This window comes from Pongo pygmaeus, chromosome 7 (genome assembly GCF_028885625.2).
Source record: "Pongo pygmaeus isolate AG05252 chromosome 7, NHGRI_mPonPyg2-v2.0_pri, whole genome shotgun sequence".
In the NCBI taxonomy this organism is placed as follows: Eukaryota; Metazoa; Chordata; class Mammalia; order Primates; family Hominidae; genus Pongo; species Pongo pygmaeus.
The window spans coordinates 152,220,698-152,236,247 of NC_072380.2; positions in this window are offsets into that span (position 1 = coordinate 152,220,698).

Sequence of the window (15,550 nt, forward strand, 5' to 3'; positions counted from 1 at the left end):
TTGGACATCCAGCCTCTAGAAGTGTGAGAAAAATAAATATCTGCTGTATAAGCCACACAGTCTGTGGGATTTGGTTATATGGCACCCCCAGCTGAGGATTACCCATCCCCATGCCTGCACCCATTGCCCCACTGCATTGAGGAGGCTGCATTGGGCTTGTATTGCTGTCCACCTTCGATCTCTATCTAACTCTTCTCTTAACACTTCCTTTCACAGGTGTGATTCCTTATAAACATCTCACTTCAAAACTTGATCTCAGTGTCAGCCTCTGACTGACTCAACCCATGGCAATCGTGCATCATATAGAGAGCTGCACAAGCCCTAAGTGTTAGCTCAGTAATTCTCACAAGGGGAATTCATCTGTGTAACCTCTACCTTGTAGCCCAAAAGCATTCCTCATGCTCACTCAAGATAATGGCTGTGGCCACGCGTGGTGGCTCACAACTGTAATCCCAGCACTTTGAGAGGCCAAAGCAGGCAGATCATCTGAGGTCAGGAGTTTGAGCCCAGCCAGGCCAACATGGTGAAACCCCATTTCTACTAAATATACAAAAATTAGCTGAGCATAGTGGCATGTGCCTGTGGTCCCAGCTACTCAGGAGGCTGAGGCAGGAGAATCACTTAAACCCGGGAGGTGGAGGTTGCAGTGAGCCAAGATGGCACCACTGCACTCCAGCCTGGGCGACAAAAGGGAAACTCAGTTAAAAAAAAAAAAAAAAAAAAAAGAATAATGGCTGTGAAACTCTTCATGAGGTTCCTGGTAAGAGAAGTCTGTTCTTCTGGTAATGAGTATACAGTTTCCCAACATATAAAGATACCACAATTAATTTCCTTCAATTAGACATCTCCATTGCTTCCATTTATTCTATTGTAAATCAAGATACTATGAACATTTGTGTACATTTCTTCTTATATGGACATATTTTTCTTGGGTATATACCTAGTAGTAATAGTCTTAGGTCATAGAATAGGTGCGTGCTTAGATTTAATAGGTAATGCCAAACTATTGTCTAAAATGGTTTTAACTTGTATTTCCCTGAAAAATAATGACACATTTATCATATTATTAGCCATTTGCATATCCTGCTCTGTGAGGTACTAATTCAAGTCTTTGTCCATTTTTCTACTGTTGTCTATTTTCATATTAATTTTTAGGTCTTACTCATATATTTGAAATATCTCCCTGTCAGATATATGTACTATAAATCTTCTGTTCATCTGTGGCTTGTCATTTTTTTTCTTATTTACTTTTGTCTTTGAGTAGAGCAGTTCATATATGTATGTTTGTGTGTGTGTGTGTGTGTACAGACATGTACCACATAATATTGTGCTCAACAATGGACCACATATATGATGGTGGTCCCATAAGATTATAATACCATATCTTTGCTGTACCTTTTCCATTTTTAGGTGTGTTTAGATACACAAATACTTACCATTGTGTTATAATTGCCTGTAGTTTCAGTACAGTAACATGCTGTACAAGTTTGTAGCACAGGAGCAATGGGCTACCCCACATAACCTAGGAGAATAGTAGGCTTTACCATCTACATTTGTGTAAGTGCACTCTACCATGTTCATACAATGACAAGATCACCTAATGATGCATTTCTCAGAATGGATGTCCACCATTAAGCGATGTATGACTGTATGTATACACACACATAAGTTAAATCGTGTATATATAAATGATTATATATGTATTTTTTCATTTTTGGTTAATGCTTTATTGTGTTCTGTTCAAGAAACCCAAAGTCATGAACATATTCTCTGTTTTATTCTAAAAGCTTTATATTTTACATCTTACATGAAGGTTTAGGATGTATTTATTTCAAGTTATCTTCACATATGGTGTGAGGTAGGCATCAAGGTTTGTTGCTTTCCTTATAGAAAGCCAGTTGTTCAGCATTATTTATTGATAAAAAATATCTTGTTCAGTGAAATGCTGAGATACTTTCATGGGTATGAATAATATTTACAAATTAACATGCAAATAGGCAACAATAAAAAAGGGACATAGACTTGAATTAGTATTTCACAAAGCAGATAATATGGCCAATAATATTATAAGCCTATGGGGACAATATATGTGTGGGTCTATTTCTGGACACTCTTCTTTTCCATTTGTGTAATATCCTTGTACCAATATCACGCTGTCTTAACTACTCTAGGTTTAAAATAAGTCTGACAATAATGTACAATAAGTCTTCCAACTTTATTTTTCATGTTTGCCTAGGTTTATTCTAGGTCCTTTGCATTTCCATATAAATTATGACTTTTTGAGATCACATTGAATCTTCAGATAATTTGGGGATTGACCATACTGAGTTTTCCAATTATGAGTTTGGTATATCTCACAAATATTTAGATCTTAAATTCTCTCGCTTAGGTTTCATTGTTAAAAGTACAAGGGTAGCTGGCCATGGTGACTCACGCCTGTAATCCCAGTACTTTGGGATGCCAAGGCAGGCGGATCAGGAGGTCAGGAGATTGAGACCATCCTGGCCAACATGGTGAAACCCCATCTCTACCAAAAGTACAAAAATTAGCTGGGCGTGGTGGCACATGCCTATAATCTCAGCTACTTGGGAGGCTGAGACAGGAGAATCGCTTGAACCAGGAAGTTAAAGTTTGCAGTGAGCTGAGATTGCACCACTGCACTCCAGCCTGGATGACAGAGCGAGACTCCATCTCAAAAAAGAAAGCACAAGGGCCAGTTTGTCTCCCATTACTGTAGCTTAGGTAGGAAGAGGTTCATACTGCAGCACAGTTATAAGAAAAATTAGGCCAGGCAACGCATGCTTTCCAGCCAGCATTACCCATCAGAGGAGTGGCACCTCTTGCAGGAATGCACCTGCAGTGGAATTCCTGCAACCCTCACTAATGAGCTGAGAGAAGCTCATAGGAAATGTGGTCTTAGTAAAAAAGCTGTGGTTGGATTCAGGATGCAATAACTGGGGAAATTAGTAAGTGGTAAAGCCAGGATTTAACCCAAGCAACCACTTCCCAACATCAACTCTCTTCATTACTACACTACCTAATCTCATAAGGCTGAAATAAGAATTAAAAAATAATAGTAAGGTGTGAAGTATTGTATACCTGGAACATAGCCTACACTCATCAACCATGAGTTACTATTGTTCTAGGCATACCTTTGCATTGCTTTATGGCAGGTTTAGTTGTAATGCCGAGCAAAAGTAACTTCAGCCCAATTCATCTCTACTTTTCCACCAATACTCAAATCAGGACCAGACTTTGTAATGTGATCTGTTTGAAGCTTCAGTTAACAAAAACAAAAGAATCATTTTTGTCGTTCTAAGACTGTCTTATTTCACTTAGCATAATGCCCTCGGGCTTCATCCACGTTGTTGCAAATGATAGGATTTCCTTCTTTTTTAAGGCTGAATAATTGTCTTAGTCCATTTTCTGTTGCTTATAATAGAATACCTAAAATTGAGTAATTTATAAAGAAAAGGACTTATTCCTTATAGTTTTGAAGGCTGGGAAGTCCAAGGTCAAGCGGCCACCCCTGGGGAGGGTCTTCTTGCTGGTGGGGACTCTCTGAGGTGTCTTGAGGCAGGAAGGGCATCATATGGTGAGGCGGCTGAGCATACTGTATAACATGCTAGCTCATGTTTTTCTCTCATTGTAAAGTCACCAGTTCTCTCCCCATGATAGCTCATTAATCCATGAATGGATTAATCCATTCATGCCCTCATGATCAAATCTCTCTTCGAGGTCCCACCTCTCAACATTGCCACTTTGAGAATTAAGTTTCACTATGAGTTTTGGTATTGAACATATAGCAATATGAGTTTGCTATTGAAACCATAACAAATATATTCCATTATATGTATATACCACATTTTCTTTATCTGTCATCTGTTGATGGACATTTGGGTTGTTTTCCTATCTTGACTATTGTGAATGATGCTGCAACGAACATGGGCATGCAGATTTCTGTTCCAGATTCTGAATTCAATTCTTTTGTATAGATACCCAGAAGTAAAAATGCTGCATCCTATGGGAATTCTATTTTAAATTTTTGAGGAACCTCCATACTGTTTCCAATAGTGGCTATACCAATTTATATTCCCACCAACAGTGTCCAAAGGTTAAAATTTCTCCACATCCTTACCAACACTTGTTACCTTTTGCTTTTTTTTTAATAACAGCTATTCTAACAGTTATGAGGTGATATCTCATTGTAGCTTTGATTTGCATTTCCCTTATAACTAGTGATAGTGAGCACGTTTTCATATATCAATATGTGGTAGTTATTTGTATGTGTTCTTTGAAGAAATGTCTATTGAAGTCCTTTGCCCATTTTAAAATCAGTTTATTTGGGTTTTCTTGTTTTGCTTTTGCTATTGAGTTATAGAAATTTTTAATATATTTTGGATATTAACTTCTTACCAGATAAGTGGTTTGTAAATATTTTCTCCCATTCTATAGATTTTCATTTCACTCTTATTTCTTTGGCTACGCTGCTTTTTAGTTTGATGTAGTCCTACTTACCTATTTTTTATTTTATTGCCTTTGCTTTGGGTATTATATTTAGAAATCATTTCCAAGACTAATGTCAAGAAGGCTTTCCACTTATATAAAGTATTCAGAATAGTCAAATCATAGAAGGAGAGAATAGGATGGTGGCTTCCAGGAGCTAGAAGGCAGGAAGGGGAAATAAGGAGTTGTTCAATGAATACAAAGTTTCATTTATGCAAAGTGAGTAAGTTCTAGAGAGCTGCTGTACAACACAGTGCTTGTATTAACAACATGGTATTGTGCACTAAAAATTTGTTAGAAGAGTAGTTACACATTCTTACCCACCCCCTCTAACATACACACACACATACACACACATACATACATATCTATATAGGGACAACAGGAAACTTTTGGAGGTGATGGATATGTGTAGTATCTTGATTGTAATGATAGTATCACACAGGTGCATGCATATGTCCAAACTCATCAAATCGTATGCATTAAGCATGTACTGTTTTTTTGCATGTCAATTTTACCTCAGTACAGCTGGTTAAAGATAGAAAAATAAAATAAAACAAAAATGTACAAATCAACAGTAATGTTAAACTTCTTTTTCTATCATCCATCCTTTTTCCAAGAACTAGGCTTCCTCCTACTTCCCAACCAAATCTCCCGTCTCCTCTCTGGGGTAAATACTTGGCTCCAGCCAAACTAGTTCTTGCACTATTCCAACAATACCCCACTGGGCTTACTTGCTTCATGTTAGTTAACTGTCTGAAGTTGCTTTCTCTTGGGTTTCTCTTTCAACTCCTCCTCATCCTATGTAGTTCAGTGTCCCAAGCCCTCTAGGGAATCTTCCTTGAGCAGCCCAGCCCACACAGATTTCTCATTGCTCTGAACTTGAACATTGTCTGTATCAGTCACATGGCAATTAATCATGCTGCATGAAACCTCTTCTATTGTGGCATTGAAACATAAATTTGTAATTTTATTTTGAGGGTTTACATATTGTTTCCTAAACCAAACAGAAAGCTAATTCAGGGACCATGTCAATTCAAGAAAGCTGTTCAATTCATCAAAATTCTTCCTATGCTTTTTTAAGCCACAAGAAAATTTATAAAAACAAGTTTGACTTGTCTTTCCTTCAAGGAATGAACATGTGACTACAGAAAGAGCACTGGACTAGAGCACCAATGATGAGAGTTCAAGTTTAAATTCTGCCACTCAAACCATATGACCTTGGATATGTTATTTAGCCTCTGTGAACTATTTGTCGAGAGGAAACCACTCTTCTACAAGATTTGCTTCTTGATATGGGGTGAGAAGATTCCAAGCAGAGGGAGCAGACTGTGAAGATCTTCAGAGAGAGAAAAAAAGAGCTTGATGTGTTCAGGAAAAGGAAAAGAAACCAGGCTGGCAATATTAATTGAGTATTTATTATGAACTGACATTTTCTTAGCATGTAGTATCTCACTTTAGTCATCATAATAACTCTGAGAGTTAATCTCACAACAGGGTAAACAGAGAAGTTAAGTAACTTGTCTACACAGTTAATGCATGGGAGAGCTGGAATTCCAAGTCAGCTAATGTATTCCAGAGCCTGACCTCTTCTACTGCCTTCATTATTCCGAGTCAGGCTGGGCCGAGCCCTGCAAAGCAGTAGAGACCTGCCAGTGGGTTTACCTATGTTATTAAGTATAATAAAACCACTGCAAGGAGTAAAGCAGGGGAGTGCACGATAACTTTATGCGGTAAGAAGGTCACATTTTAACAGCAGATTTTATCAGGATGCAACCTATATACAAAAAAGTGAATAATATCTAGCTCAATACAATATTTTAAAACAAACACATGTGTTATCAACACTCACATAAAGAAAACATTAGCAGAATCTAAAAAATGCCTCTTGCCCCCTTCTAATCACTATTCATCCCCCAAGTGTACTCACATTGCTCATTTCAAACACCATCGATGAGTTTTGCATGTTTTTTAACTTTATGCACATGGAATCATAGAGTATGTTTTCTTTTGTCTATGGGTTTTTTTTCTCCTCAAAGTCATTTGTGAAATTTATCCATGATGTTGTCTATAGTTATAGCTCATTCATTCTCATTTTAGTACAAAATCTATTTAATAAGCCTGTCACCTTTTTTTATCCATTCTACTGCAGATGCTCATTTGAGTTGTAAATGTCCAGTTTGGGGCTATTACAAAAAGTAGCTGCTTTGAAAATGATTGTTATTATGATTTAATATATATATGTGTGTGTGTCAAATATATGTCAATATATATTGTGAGTGTGTGTGTGAGTATATATGTATGATGTGTATATATATGACATATATACACACACATAATTCAGGAACATACATTAGACTAGAACTGCTGAGTCATAAAGTATGTTAATGTGTGAAATGGTTGAACCAGCTTATGCTCCCACAGTAACGTATGAGAGTTCCAGTTGGTCTACATTGGTATCCACAATTGGTAATGCCAGTATTAATCATTTGAGCCTTTCCTGGTGTGTATGTGGTGTTATAGTGTCTTTAATTTTTATTTCCTTGATGGGTAACAAAGTTGACTATCTTTTCTTATGTTTGCTAGTCATTTATGAAGTCTCTGTCAAAGTCTTTTGCTCACATTTCTATAGAGCTTACTTTCTACTTTTATTGATTTTAGGAGAGTATCTTTTAATCTGCTCGATATGAGTTCTTTGTTAGATACAGGCTTTATAATTTTCTCCCAGCCTGTGGGTTGCCTTTTCCTGCCCTCAGTGGTACTTCAGGTGCGTAGCATGCGGCCCTTGGTTTTGGTTTTCTCTGTCCTATCAGGGACGACAGCTAAAACCTGTTCTGAATCATCTGAGAAGGACGCCTGCCTATAATTACAGCATGACAGCCTTGTGCAGGGCTAAAATATTAAAATCTGAAGGGACCCATACTACCTGTACATTCCACAGGACATCACATTAACTCAATCCACCAATGACATCTTGCTAATTGGATAGCAAGATATGGCAAGAATGGTGAAGATCTCTGTAAGAAACATGCTCTAAAGAGCAGAAAATAAACCATGTTAAGATTTAAGGGTCTGCCATATCAGTGACATTTTTAGGGGGTAAAGCGGTCTGGGGTATTCTGGGACTTCCCCATCAAAGAAAATGCCGAATTATTGCATCTGGAGTTCCCACCACTACAAGCATAATGTCCAGTAGTCTTCATCGGGTTCTAGAGGAAGTGCATATCCTGCAGGTCAGAATACCCTTCCGTCCTATCTACCATGTGACACAGAAGGCTGCCAGCTTTGAGTGGCACAAGACCAGGAAAGTGCTCTGAAGCTGGTCCAGGCTGCTGTACCAGTGCCCTGCCACTTGGACCCTATGAATTGGAAGACCCTAAGGCACTAAAGATATCCTTAGCAGGAAAAGATGCCATGTGAGGCTATGGCAAGTCCTAGTAGGAGAATCACAGGTCACATAAGAGTAGATATTATGTGTATGGAGCAAGACCACACCAATAAACAGATCCTGGGATGGAATTTGGCCCTGATAGAAAAGAAATACCTGATCACAGGGCAGCAACAAACTCTGTGGCCAAAGTTTCCCTTAGATACATGGATTGCACCAGGCCCTCCAAGTCATGGTAGGCAGGCCCAAAGCACTGATGGAAGTTGTTCATACAGGATTGGTCATGAGCAGGGCTAGAGGATACAAGTAAAGCCTGCTAAACAATGGTCCATGTCCTCCAGCCTGGGTGCACATTACCCAGGGCCCCTCTCTCAGCTCACATATATGGCCACTTTTAAGGAGTTCCTTTATGACCAGAGGAGAAGAAAGGCCAGGACTTATTTACCACTGTCAGAGGGCTCATGGATTATTTGATCCTCCTCGCCTGGATAGAGCTGCCTACCCCAAGGCAGAAGCCCTTCCCAGCACCAGTCTCTAATACCTAGTGGACATGGGGGTACAAAGGCCCGGACCCCATGCCTTGTAGTGAGGGGCCATCACTTGCTACAGATCTTTACACAGGGCCAGGTGAGGCCTCTCATGCAACTATATTGTGGTTCAACTTTGCCTCGTCTGGCTTCCCTCAAACTCTTAGAGGTGTTATTCCTGCCAGCAGTCTTGAGTAAACTTCCTGAGTGCAAACATTCTTCTCAGCCTCTTTTTCTGGAAACCATCACCAAAGACAAGCATTCTCCACTCTTGTGAAAGACCCAAAGGGAGGGAGGAAGCCATCTGTATTAGTCCGTTCTCAGGCTGCTGTAACGACATCCCTGAGACTGGGTAATTTATAATGAAAAAGAGGTTTAATGGACTCACAGTTTCACATGGCTTGGGGGGTGGTCTCACAATCACAGTGGAAGGCAAAGGAGGAGCAAAGGCACATCTTACATGGCTGCAGGCAAGAGAGCATATGCAGGAGAACTGCCCTTTATAAAACCATCAGATCTCATGAGAACTCACTAGCATGAGAACAGCATGAAGGTAACTGCGACCATCTCTGTGGACTTTGGGTGTTTCCAGTGGAGGATATAGTAGGTAGAGGGGACAGAACTGGCCCTGAGGTGGCAGTATGTTCAGCTAGCTCTGGGAACAAGGAGTGGGCCAGGGTAGCTAGAGCTAAATAAGCAAAGATAGAATGGTACTTAGAAAAGGGAAAAGTTAGAGAAATGCACGATAACTTGAGAGAAAGTACATTAGTAGAGGTAAGAAGCCACTGGAGGAGTATAAACAGAGGCATCACATGATATCAGACTTACATTTTATAGAAATCACTTTGGCTTCTGGGTTGAAGCCAACTGTTGGGACCAGGGTGCAAGCAGGGAGACCAGTCAAGAGGCTTACAAAAATTCAAAAGATGATCCTGAAAAGATGATGGTCTCCCACCACCTATGGGGCCACTTACAACATCTCCCCCTGTTTTACAGAGAAGGGAAACATGGAGTTAGGCAACTTTAAGAACCATCAGTAAGAATGGCTGTAAGACAGAATCCTACCAGGCTCACCTCCTTTTGACCACTTTTCAGTGTAAATCAGCATAAGCCAGCAACTCCTCTCCTTGCACTCCCTACACAGTAGGGGCCAGGCTCTGGGCACTCCATAGACTATAGCAAGTGGCACATCTGCAAGCTGGTTCTGCCCATATAGAGTGAACACCTTGAGAGCTGGGACCCCACCTCATTTTCTTTGCACCTTCATTGCTTGGGGAAAGGAGGCACCAAAGGAACATTTTTGGAATAGGTGAACAAACTAATTACTTTATTAATCCCCAAAACACTCTCTGAGCTAAGTTTCCTAATTCTCCCATTTTACAGAGGAGGAGACAGAAGCTCAAAGAGGTCAAGAGTCTTACAGAGCTGTGTAAAAACACGATATGAATCCAGATCTGTCTAAATCCAGATACCAAACCTGGATTTGAATCATAGCTAGATGGAAAACGTATAAAAATATGTGGCAAAAAACACCGTTAAAAGTGTTATTTTAAACCAAATTTATGCGTATATATACCCTCCATACACACACACACACACACACACACACACAAAGTAACTCTTCCTTATAGGCAAGGCACATATGTCTGAATAGATGTACACATGTATCCATGTGTGCTTACACACATATATACCATAGATGTGGATAAATATAGCCATGATTGTTAATTGAATATTTAGTAGGTGCCAGTTTCTATGCTAATGTTTCATGTGCAGCATTTCATAAAATTCTAACAAATCTGTGATTGGCATCACCACTTTAAAAATAAGCACAGTGGGTTTTGGAGAAGGTAAACATTTTAGTCCAGCCTCTAGGGTCACAGAGTTGCTAGTTGCCTGATGCTGAAAACAGGTCTGCCTGCCTTTGACTGTTTTGGTTCTTCCCACGTATTTGTAGAGTGTTTCCACACACTGTGTTTTCTAAGATATGATATCCCCATGTGTATTTTATGCTCAAAGCAGGTATGGTATGAATGACATCATTACATATGAGAGTAGAGATGGCATGCTGCCATGTAAGGCCCATGTTTCTATATCTGTTTACTGTAAATGGATCTAAATGATATATACATATGCCCGTAGGAAGATAACTTCTTCAGCCTTAACAGTAGAAGTATTTTTGTAGCCTTTTAATGTGCTTTTTCATTGCTTACCTGGCATGACATTAATCTTGGCAACTTTAATATGACTTTAAATTCAATTTTCTTTCCTCCTGGATGCCAGCCACACATCCCTGTTTACAGGGATCACTAAACAAAAGTGAAGGAAGAAGGAAAACAGGTTCCATCCATTTTCCTTCTTGCTAATTGGGGATTTATTACTGGTTCGCTTGCTCACAGTGGCAGGGAGCAGATACACCCTTCGGTTTCTGGTCCCCGGGCTGGTAATTGGAATGCATGTGGTGTTATGAGGTTACTCTCTATGGCTGCCTCATATGGGAGCAGAAAGATGAAGACAAAATGATATTTGTGTGCATTTATTATTGTTCTTGCAGCACAGGAAGTGCTTTCTAGAGGGTGGTGGGTTTACCCTTCAGCATGCTGAGCTGCAACTGATGGGGGTTATGCCCCCTTAGAGTGCTCATTCGTTGATTCATTGGCTCTCACATTCATAGCGTGATAAACTTTTACTGAACCCCTACTAAGTGTGCACCTGTGCTGGGCCCTGTGGCGTACAGATGCCTCCAGCCTTCAGGGAGCTGACAGTGTAGGGAGAGACACAGGCGGCGAACAGAAAAGGACCCTAGAGCCTCATGTGTGGTTCTCTGCAGGTGACAACAGAGGCTGCAGAGGGGCTGGAAGAGAACAAAACAATCATCCTGGGATTCAGAAGATAAGTGGCCAGGTGTTGAAGGTTGAGTAAAAGTTCAGAGAGTAAAGAAGGGGCAGGGACATTCCAGGGGAGAGCCTGGAAGCCCAGGGGTGCCATGTTGGAGGAGAGTGAGTGGCTGATGAGAACGAGTGTGAGTGAATGGATCTGGATGGAGAAGCAGAGTTCAGAGAGTTCATATCTGGCACCCAGAGGAAACCCTAAAGGGGAGTTTTAAAGACATTGCCTGTGGGCTGGAGGGGAAAACAGTGATGTAGCCAAGTATTTGAAAGAAGGAGAAGCAGGGCCAAGCAGTCAGAGGGATGCCGGATAGGGAGCAGGAGAGAAGGAGCTGAACGTTACCTCCTCTCCGGGTTGCTGAAGTCTGGCCCCTAGAGAGGTTGGGTGGGCATCACCAATAGTGCACTTCTGCCTCTAAGGAGATTTATGACCCTGGTGCTTATTTACTAGCAACTGGAATATAAAATGGCCAAGCAAACCATTAAAAGACAAACTTAGGCACATTAAAATTTCAATGAGTTTATTTCAGCATTCAGTGATTCATGAACCAGGCAGCGCCAGACCACAAGCAGTTCAGGGCTCCTCCAGAGGGAAAAAGGGTCGGTTTTTATGAGGTATTCACAGATGCACATCAAAGAAAATATGCATTTGGTTAAGGTGTAAAGACCTTGGTTAGAGGCTTGCTGGCGGTTTTAGATTGGTGAAGCTTTAGTTTTATTTTGCTATTTACATTGAGCTGGGTTTGTTTGCTTATGTAGGAATGCAAGGCACTGCAGAGGTCTCAGCCTAATGGCCTTCCAATTAATTATTTTAACACCACTGTACCTTAAAGTTTATAAAACACATTTCCGCTCTGAACCCCCTTTGAGCTTCTCAACACCCCTCAGGCATAACCACTAGATACCTGCATTGTACAGATAAAAACACAAAGATTGTGCCTTTGATTTGTCTGAACCCACCTTCCGGAAGCTCTGCACCCAGCTTCCTCCCACGTGTCCACCAGGGCTCCCAACTTCAGGAGGCGCTTGCTGGATACCCAAGATCACCCTCTCCTGTGTGTGCTCCCAGCTTCAACTCCTGCATGATCTGCCCTGCCCGTCCCTGCTGTCCCCAACTTCCTGATTGATTTGCTTCATTCCTATTGTAGCATGAACACTCTGACCTGTTTTCCAAGTCCTTTATCTTCCTGCTTCAGGGTGTCTCTGTCTACTGTTCCCACTGCCTGGACCAATCGATAATCTACCAGCCAGCTTACTCCTACACAGAGGTTAGATCTTTCACAGCTGAAACATCACTCAATCTAAAGCACTTTTGGCTTTATAATTTAAATCAAATTCAGATATTAGACATCTATTTGTGTGATCTTTGTTTAAGGTCTCTGACTCTCAGAGAACATAGCACAAAGTTTGGCCCACGGTAACTGATCAAAAAATATTTTAAATAAAAACATGTATTTAGAAAGGTTACAAAGAGGCCAGGTGCAGTGGCTCACACCTGTACTTCCAGCACTTTGGGAGGCCGAGGCGGGATCACTTGAGGTCAGGAGACCATTCCGGCCAACATGGAGAAACCCCATCTCCTCTAAAAATACAAAAATTAGCCTGGTGTAGTGGTGCACACCTGTTGTCTCCACCCAGGAGGCAGAGGTTGCAGTGAGCCGAGATTGTACCACTGCACTCCACCCTAGGCAACAGAGTGAGAATCTTGTCTCAAAAAAAAAAAGGAAGAAGAAAAGAAAGGTTACAAAGAATTGAGGTATGGTTAAAACCTAAAAATAAGTTTCTGGCTCCAACCATGTGCCCTTGTGACAACACTGCGCTGCCTTTATGTGGCATTGAGTAAGTCACCCCGCTATCTCTGGTCTAAATCTGCCCACCACAGGAAGGCTTTGCATGTGACCTGCCCCCGGTCTGTCTTTTTCCCCCGCCATGTGGCATCCAACAGCCTGTGAAAGGCCGCCCCCTGGCGGTCCTCTACTATCAGCAGTACCAACACTGCATAAGCTACAAAGTCAAGATCAATAAGCTACACAGAACAGATGATTTCCCACAGTACACAGGCTTTTCTGAAAATAAACTGTCAGCCTGCTGGCCAGAGCTATTAACTCCATCATTTTCTTTAGGCTTCTCTGGTTAGGAAAGCTCATCCTTTCATAAATGGATTCTAGAAGTAAGAGCTGGAAGGAGTGGCAGCAATGGGATCATCTAGGTCAGGAACAGCCAACACTTGGCACTCGTACCACTCCTCCTCTGCTGCACACTGACAGGCATCACTAACAGATCACAGCACTCTTTCAGAACACACAACTGTAGGCAGCCATGAGCAATCAATCTGAGTTGACGTGTCAGATGAAAGCTGAAGGAGTCAAGATGCCTGGTGGGAAACAGATGTCTCACCCAGTTGGAATGTTTGAAAAGGCTTTGAATGAAGGTGCTCTTTACACAAGGGCTCCTAACCCTGTGATCAGGGTCAGGAGAACCAACACAGGCTGCCCAGTCACCAGAGACTAGCAGCACCGGGGTTGGGGGGATCTACCCCTAGAGAAGAAGGGGGTGGAGGATCAGCCTGAAGATTGGGTTTAAAGCTGGAGCCATGAAGAGGGCCACCTGATAAGACAGACACAGGCATGGTCCCAACTGGGCAACCAATGCAGGGCAGGAGCAGAGGAACACACACCCCAACCTCTGTCTCCTCTGCCCTCTAGCCTCCAGCCCACCTGGAAGCCAGGAGGCAGTAGACAGCTGGTGACATATTTCCCTGGGGCCAGTCAGACCCCTCCCCACCCAGGACACAGGGCAGGACACAGGAGGTCTGAGCATGGAGTCTCCAGAACACAGCATGAGGAAAAGGTCCAGGTTTGCAGTTGTCTCAGGTCGAGTTCGTTATCTGCAGGGATGTGCAATGACGTGGCTTCTTCTCATGATGTTCAGCGAAGGGAGCAGGGGACGCAGGATGGAAGGGAGAGCTGAGCCAGATCCTCAGGTTAGGGGAGGCCTCAGCAGATCTGCTCCACTTTCCCTTTAGGCAAGGGGGCTGGCCCTGTGTGCTCCATTGCCAGCCTATACTTGGCTGCATGCTGTTCCCTGGGGAGGGGGCATTCTCTCTCTGGCAAGGATACCTCTTGGGAGGAGAGGACACCAGGAGCCCTCTGCTGACAAAAGTCACAGCTGATAGGGATCTGAGCTGAGCATCAATACTATCCATGGCAGAGTCAGGCATCCGTGTGCAAATCCAGTCTCTGCCACTTATTAGCTGAGTGACTACAGGAAAATGTTTAACTTCTGTGAGCTTCAATCGGCCATAACCTTCAGTGTCAGTGTGAGGAGTATGTTAACTAAGGTCCGTAGAGCCCCTGGGACAGTGTAGGCCGGGGCTTTCTTCTTTCCTCCCTAGCCAATGCTCTTTCATCTCTGATACCTGAAAATGTGGGGTCATAGAGACCTGACTCTTGCAAAGTCAGGGGCATGGGCGCAAGGGAAGGAGGGCAGGAAAGAAGGGAAGGTAATGGGCAGCTCTAGGTTGCTCTTTCAGCAGCCAGGAAAGTTCAGTGGTTAGCACCAAGACCCCAGTCCCTTAGAGGAACAGGCTGTTGGTAGCAAAGATTGAACCCTAGTGGGTGGAAGCTGGGAATCTATGGACGAGGTGGAAGCATTATTCCAGAAGAAACAAGACAGGTTTATGAGTCCTGAATCATAGGATCAGCACCGATCCTAGGCAGCTTGAACTGATGTTAAGTGTCCCTAGACATGCTCTCTGAGTAGATGCTGTTACTGTAGCATTCAGCAAGGTGCCTTGAAAATAGAAGGCACTAAATAGATGGCATTAGTAATCACATAAGGATTAAAACAAGTGGCACTCAAGTGGCTCCAGCTAATTGCTGGGGTACAAGTGCTGCCACAAAACCTCTATGAGTGCTGTCAACTGAATTGTGCCCCGCCCCCCCCCCAAATTAATATGTTTAAGCTCTGATATATTAACATTAAGGTAATTACAGTTAAAGGAGGTGATAAGGGTGGCACTCTAATTCCACAGGACTTTGGCCTTATAAAAGCAGGAAGAGAGAGGGACGAGAGATCTGCCTGTCTCTCTCCACCATATAGGGAAAAGAAGGCAGCCATTTGCAAGCCAAGAAGAGAACTCACACCAGAACCCAAACATGCTGGCACCCTGGTCTCAGACTTCTAGCCTCCAGAGCTGCGAGGAATAAATGTCTGTTGTTGAAGCCACTGTCTGTGACATT